Raw genomic sequence first — 7,678 nt, forward strand, 5'->3', positions numbered from 1 at the left:
CCTCTCCATCCCCAGGGACAATCTGTATTTTTTTCTCAGTTCACCGGGAGTGGTAAGCTCATGTGATACCGTGTAGTGTAAAGCCAGACGCATTGAATACCTTACTTCAACTATATAGTCGTTTTACTTCCGTTGCTTTTCTGAAAAAGTTGGTGCCGGGAGTCAGGCATCTAACTGGATTATCATTTACAATAAAGAATGAATGCGCTGAGTAATTTAAGTGCCATCCGATGGCACAAGCCAGAATGAAAATTAGCATGCGGAACGGCAATACGGGCCAAGCAATAATTCATCTGTACGGTAAACAGGGTGTGCTTCTTACCTGAAGAAAGTACAGTGATAGACTGCGCACACATATATTAGAGAGAGAGAGAGAAAGCGAGACGTGGAAAGGCAGGCGGGTTAACCACACGAACGTCCGGTTTTCTACCGTGCGCTGAGGATAAGGGAATGGGGAATAGAAAGAGAGAGAGAGAGGAGATGTGCTGGTATTAGAGGGGTGCCTGTATTATTTAGAACCATGATTGAATCGTCGGCAGTTTGAAGCGAGTTTCAAAGATACTGTGTCCCTTAGGTTTTGATGATTCTGAAAATCTTAATAACCAAGGACTCTTTATCAAATTTTATTCGTAACGAAAGCGGATAAATGGTATGTTACAATAAGTCAGAGACATTTCGCGAAAGTGCACTCAATAAAGCAGTTGCCTCTGTGGTTCAGAACGGACTTCGAACTGCGATAACTGATGTATGTTGGAAACCTGTAGTCAGAGCGTAACATACCCATGCCTAATGGATGAAAAAAATAAAGGAGCCAGCTTGTTATATCCGACCATCTGCCCATTTCACGGACGTACGTTCAAACCCACACCTAAAAGTCAACTTTACGCCTTTATTGCTGCAAAAGTAATAGACGAAATTTTGGATAACACTTGACTGGTACTCATCATGGTTCTCGGTGTTCAAAGTGATGAATGAACATAAACCACGATCACTACTAGATGAACCGAAAAGTCCACAAAATATGTTACTGCATGCAATGAGAATAATTATAATTAGACATTACCTTTTTATGTGCCTCATATTACATGGTAGTCACATATATGCCAGGTGCATATTTTGTCGGAAATAAAGCAAACAAATGAGAACTGAAGCGTCATTCAGAGCTCTTTAGTAATATTTATTATTAATTTATTTCTTGCTCGGAGTTAACGCTACAAATGCACAGAAAACGCGCTCACGTTGTAAGTTCAAGATTGTTTGCGCTCGCTTGCAGTCGTGTCGCGGTTATTGGGCGTACATTAACATCAAGGCTGGAACAACATAATATCCACTTCTGTGAAACGGAGTTCATGGTTCAGTTACATTGAAATGTGAAGTTTAAAAATCTAACTCAACGTCGAATCACGAGAGCTTGAAAACTAGGGCAGACACTTTTGAAGCGTTGCGAAAACGTTTCTGAAGGAACTATTTTCATGAAAAAGACAGCTTATGATCCGCAAACACATTCAGTCAAAGCGCAGTGAGCATTTGCGTACTAATGTCATGGCTTAATTTCTAGGTAGAAAACAGTTATGCGTTACTGTTGTTTTTTTTTTTAACCGTGCCGCCAAACGGCCGGCTATAGAAACTGGTTCATCCAATGCGCCAAACAAACTGTTAAGCTGTTTATTGGACGGCCCTCGGTGACAATGCGCTATGGCGACAGCCAAGGCCAAAGCACGGGCTCCGAGCGCGAGCGGCGTTTAGAAGAGGACGACCCACTAGGAGCCGCTGGAGAGCGCAACCGTTAAACAGTAAGAATTGCATCGTCACAAGACAAACGAACAAAGAAATAAACAAACAAACAAACAAGCCAACAAAACTTGTAGCTAATAAACAACAGTGGGGTCGTACGTGCCGAAAGCACGATATGATTATGATGCACACCGTAGTGGGACACTCAGCATTCATTTTAATCACCTGGTCTTCTCTAACGTGCAACAGCGTCTAAGTAACCAGGTGTTCCTGTACTTCGGTCTCATGAAACTTTCGCAGCTCCCCAATAAAACTACGAAATAAAATATGAACTAGAGAAATATTCGAGCTCGTTGTATCATGTCGCATTAAATGCTTAAGAGAACATAGGTATTTTTATTTAGAGCTACAGTGAATCACTTTGATCTCGTATCTGCCGTCTTATTCCGGAAGAAATGTAATTCCGCCGCGTACACGTGTTGTTAGTAAAATTAAAACATTTTTTTGTTCGCATTTACTGTGTACTTTCCGAGATATTCGTTCCTTTCGCGATGATACATGAAGCGTGCCTTCTTTCATACCTTGACAACGAGGAACGTTGATCTCAAGCCCGTTCGGTTATCACTGAAGAAAACTAATTAAACGCACGTACACGTGTCATTAGTGTAATTAAAACATCGTTTCGTTCGCGTTTTCGTTAGATCGCGTAAGACATCGGTTCTTTTTTCTTGGAATGACACCTCAGGCTTCACGTCCGATGGGTCCTTCAAGAAAAAAACGACATCTTACATAACATATTAAAAAAAAAACTGTAACGCATCACTTGTTTAATGCCTCGATAACAAGGCGCACGTGTCCTCGTTAGAGGCATAATATAAGGAACCGATATTTTTTTCCTTCCCTTGAGAAAAAAAAAACAAGATTGCGTTTGATTCGCAAACACAGCAGAAAAGCGAGTTTTTTGACATACGTAGCTTACTTTACGTTAACTTCGTGCTCCACGTGCTTGAGCGGGCCAAGTAGAAAGACGCATTGCCGAGAGTATGCCCTTCATCGCATCACCCATTATAACGCTCGAGCGGCCCTCAAGGAAGCGCACGCCGATGTGCTTCGCTTTACGTACAACCCAACGGCGCACAAGACTCGCGGAGTATCTGAGCAACGTCGAGGAGGGAAATAACTTGCTGACGTCTTGGATCAAGTGCTGGTACACGCGTGTTTGAACAGCGTAGAACCAACGCACGGTCCAGGGAGTTCTAACAAAGGCAAAGAAAGTTTTTTGTGAACCCAGAATGGGATGCTGAGTGTATGGATGAGTTCTGCGGTGAACGCTTCGCCGGGCACTTTCTGTTCACTTATATTCATTATTTTTGGTCCCAGAAACGAAATCCTTTGAGCTTTCTCCGGCGCCTGTTTTTTGGTCTCGTTGCTCATTTCTTACTATACTACGCTGCGTGGGTATATATTGTGTTTTATTTCTTTGCCGTCATGAGCTCTTTTTGATTTTCTCAACCTATGGTGATAGCGCCATGCTGCAGCTTGCGCTGATAATCTCGTGTTCATTTTTTACCAGATCTAGCAAAGCAGAAATCGCCTCATTTTTCAGACAGCGTGTTTTTGAGTATTTTATAGACTTTATTTCAATTATTTATTCACGGCGAACTTAGAAATCTATTGGTCTTTTTTCTCGACGTTTACAAAACGATAATATTCTTATCATCAGGGTGCTTATATTAGGTTAGGCCTCTGCAGCTTAATTCTATACTACACGACATGTTACATTGTCTGTCTTTTCTATATTTGTTCTAAATAACTGCTTTCAAACTCTGAAACCCTTTATCTTATATTACATTGAATAATGACGACTGCTTAGTTGTTGCGCATAGTGCCGCTTTAAAGGGAAGTTCCTCTTGCGTGCAGTTGCGCCGTACCAGTGGTATGCGTCTATACAGAGTAAAGGACAATTGATGTAACCAAACAAAAAAACCAACTTATATTGAGACCCATACTTTCTGCATCGGGTTTACTAAGCTCTGCCAATCGAGATACGCCGACAGCTGATTTCCATCTAGCTTCTAGCTTATAGTTTTCCCTGCGTCATTTTTTAACGCATACACAACTCGTATCCTGCATAGGGTCACATTCTACATGCCGTGCCGCTATTCCATGCTCTAAGAATCCATGACGAAGTTAGTACAAAGCCAAGAATATGTTTTTCGCAACCTCCTTCTTAACATGTTACTCATTCCCCATTTCCATATGCGGAATGCGTTAACCAGCAGACTTCCAAAATTTCAACGCAGTGTTTATTTTTGCTGTTCATTACAGCAATGGCGACAGTAATCACAACCCTTCACACTGCAGTAGTGGTTCTAGATTTCATAATCATGTGTCGCTCTCTGTTGTTAATTTTATAAGGAAGATATCTAGTTTTTTTTTTTTTTTATTTCGAGAGTTTGCCCAACTGCATAAATAGTTAAATATACAGATAGAGGCCGGTTTCCGTTATATACATCAACAGTGCTCTATGGTGGGGTCCATAGAGCCGCAAATCATAATCCGGTGGTCTCGTCGGTGAAGGCCCACTGTTCTCAGGTAGCGCCGCCGTATCTGGTTCAGGCCAGGGCACATCCACAACAGGTGCTTGATTGTAGCCGCGGACGCTTCAGTGGCACAGAATGGGCAAGTATCCTCAAATGGTCCATGCAGATGTTGTGGCCAGGCATATGTGACCGACGGAGTAAGTGCCGCCCCCACACGAAGTATCTGCAGCACCACCTCCTTCCTCCTGGCGGGTAAGGCCGCCTGGGAGGTTTGAACCACACGGTGGAATTAAATCTAAATCTCGTGTGTTGCGGCGGAGTATCTCGTTGCGTTGGAGGAACTCAGCCCAGGGGATCACTCGGGAAAGGCGCTTCTAGAGTACGTGGCAGCTCACTGTGGCTGGCGGTGTCAGCTTGTATGTGAGCAGAAATTGTGTGACGTGCTATCCACTGTGTCCTTATCTCAAATATTAACGCGTTTTTAACTAGATATGATGCCTGGCAAATATCTAGGTAAAATCGCGTTAACATTTGAGTTGGAAACCCAAATACCACAATGCAGGCTCGCACACGCCAGCAGCGTCGCCGCTCCAGTAGATGGCGAGAGCCTTCGCGGTATGTAGGGAACGCGGATACAAACTGCGTAAAACTAAATGGCATAAATGAAACGAGAAATACCGTTGAAGAGATCAGACGCGCAACCATCTAGCATGCCTGGACCCGCCCATGGTAAAGTTCATTACGCTGCTCCCAGGAAGTCCGCATTGTCTGCATTCCAAAAGACACGTGCAATAATCGACCCTGTCAGTATTCTTTTCCCTGCTTTCTGGACAAACCGAATGCGTTCTTTCGGGGCGCTTCTCGGTAACGGAGAACTGAAAGGAGTGTTTCAAAGCCTACATGAGCATAAATAAATAGGCTAAATGTTTTGTTTCCCAAGCGGTAATAACTTACTGCTATTTGGGTGCATGCGCGCAGATTTTTTTAGGAAAACAGAAAAAGAAGAAACGGGCGCGATATACACAGTTCTAATATCCAGAAATTATTTTCCACAATAATGCACGGGGGATGTACACACAATATGGTCATCACCCAAAAAACAATTATTCCCAAGATATAAAAATAATTAAAAAATTATCTAAAGATTTCTTTAAAGTACATAGGAAAATTCTTAAGCCTTTGAGGAGATTTCTGCACAATTATGTATACAACTCGCTTTTGCTAGTTGTGTCGACTACAGGCTCAGAAAGAGAAAGATGTATTGGGGCTTGGATGAACCGAACGAAAAAAAAAATTGCGCTAAATTTCTAATCTGATATTTGATTCTATTTATTCAAAAACCAGACATCAATAGCTTGAGGATTAATAGATGTTTATTTACAGTTTAATATAAGATAATTGATATGAAATACCTAAATCAACGCATTGTGATATAAGTTTCTTGCGCTAGAATATCGAGCGTATTGAATTAACACAGTCTATAAGCTTGACATTTTTTAAATTTCTGGAACGCCTGTAACTTTCGCACACGCTGAACACAAAGCTGAGCCATCGTTGTGATTGTTGATGTTGTTGCTGCCTCAATAAGTACCTTACACACACACGAGGGGATAGGTCACAGCGAAGCTGATAAAGAATATTTATAACCTGAAGTTAAATTGCAGAGGATTAACTACTCATAAGCACCAAACAAAGGATTATTGTTCGAACGCTTACGCCAAAGAATCGGTTGTAACAGAAGCATCAGCTGTGCATTGTTGCAGCGACTAGGTTTGTTTAAATGATGTAGCAAATCTCCTTAGAAACACTACTCTTATGGTAAAATATATATTGCTTCGAAATTTGTCCGTAAGCTCATGCGATTGCCCTGAACTACCATGTAAAAAAGAGCGGTGCCTATGTTCCACCCCATACTCTCAATTAACTGGAAAAAATATTTCGGAAAAGTTCGATTGGTCCCCTAAATTTTGTTTTATTCTCCAATAAAAACGTTACCGAAAATATTTACTCGCGAAACGGAATCGGTCACAATTAATTAGCGTAGCGCGAACTATCTGATATTCTTCTTTTTTAAAATGTTTATTCGACGTCACCGACTCGACACAGCGATTGTTACAAAGAAATATTAAGATCGCCTGATTCGATTTCGAGCAATTCTGTTTACGTAAGACTTAATTTTAAAGATTACGCTATTTCTTCGGTCAAAATGTTGAAGCCGCGCTGATGTCGATGAGCTTATTAACTAATGCGAGTACACAAAACACAATTTACACTCAGCTTCTCCTTTTTATGAGGTTACTCTGCTTACCTGCATTGTTGTAACCTGGGCTCATTTCAGAGTGGTTTGAGGGACTGAAGATGAATGCTAGGGTGAACACCTGTCCTTCCTCTCCGCCTTTGGGAACGTGCTTGCTTCACGTTGAAAAGGAGAAAGGAGCAAATAGAGCCTAATGCCAATTTCGTTAATGGACCCGAAATTTGCTCTTAGTGAGCAGTGGAGGAGAACGTATTCCTTCCATGTACGGCACTCTGGTATCGCATTAGCGCCATATTGTAAGAAACTCCTGCAAATCTAGAACCTACGTGCGTTGTGTTGTCTAGTAGCTTCACTTTTCCTTTCTCATTGAGCATTCGCTACATCGGAATTTTCCAGCTTTCAGAGAGGATACTTTTACAGCCATATATACCCATTATCTTTAGAAGCGAAATGAGCTTCTTCCAGGTTTCATTTATTTTGCTGTTGTTCTTCCTACAACGCTCGGCAGGTGATGAGTGATCGGTTTCTAAAGAATCACTCAGATGGTGGCGCACCCGCAAATACAAAATCGAAAAGTTTCCCATCTCTCACTTTGCACTCAAAATAATGGCTGAAATGGGCATGGCTTTTTTTACATGGGAATGGCTCGAAGGTGTTTCTGTGGAGGCCATTTCCTCGCCTTCCGATTAATCAGGACCATACTCCGGGCTCTCTTGACAGCTTTATGAAGTGGTCCTCTATAAGGATGAAAATTTATCGCACCGTCTCGCTGGCTCCAATCAAACATGCGGCATAAATACTGATTCGTTGTTTCACCTGGTATGGTTTCACTATGCTCCATGTGGTCTTGAAGCCAAGACATGCATGGCTCCAATTTCATCTTTCTAATGTCCTCATAACCTTTCTAATTCCTTCATTTGGCACTCATTTACTCAATGTATAATCTTTACTCATTTCATGATTATATACTTTTTAGTCCACGTAATGAGAATTGGGTGCCATGCACGGTAATGAAAACCTGCCGTTTCAGACGTTGTAAAGTCAGCTTTCTGAAATGAGTTTTGAAACTCTGAATGCCACTATTTCCACAATTATGTATTAGAGCGCTATGCTCCAGCACTGGCCACAGCGACGCTGACTTATC

This window comes from Rhipicephalus sanguineus, chromosome 8, assembly GCF_013339695.2.
Source record: "Rhipicephalus sanguineus isolate Rsan-2018 chromosome 8, BIME_Rsan_1.4, whole genome shotgun sequence".
NCBI classification, from domain to species: Eukaryota; Metazoa; Arthropoda; class Arachnida; order Ixodida; family Ixodidae; genus Rhipicephalus; species Rhipicephalus sanguineus.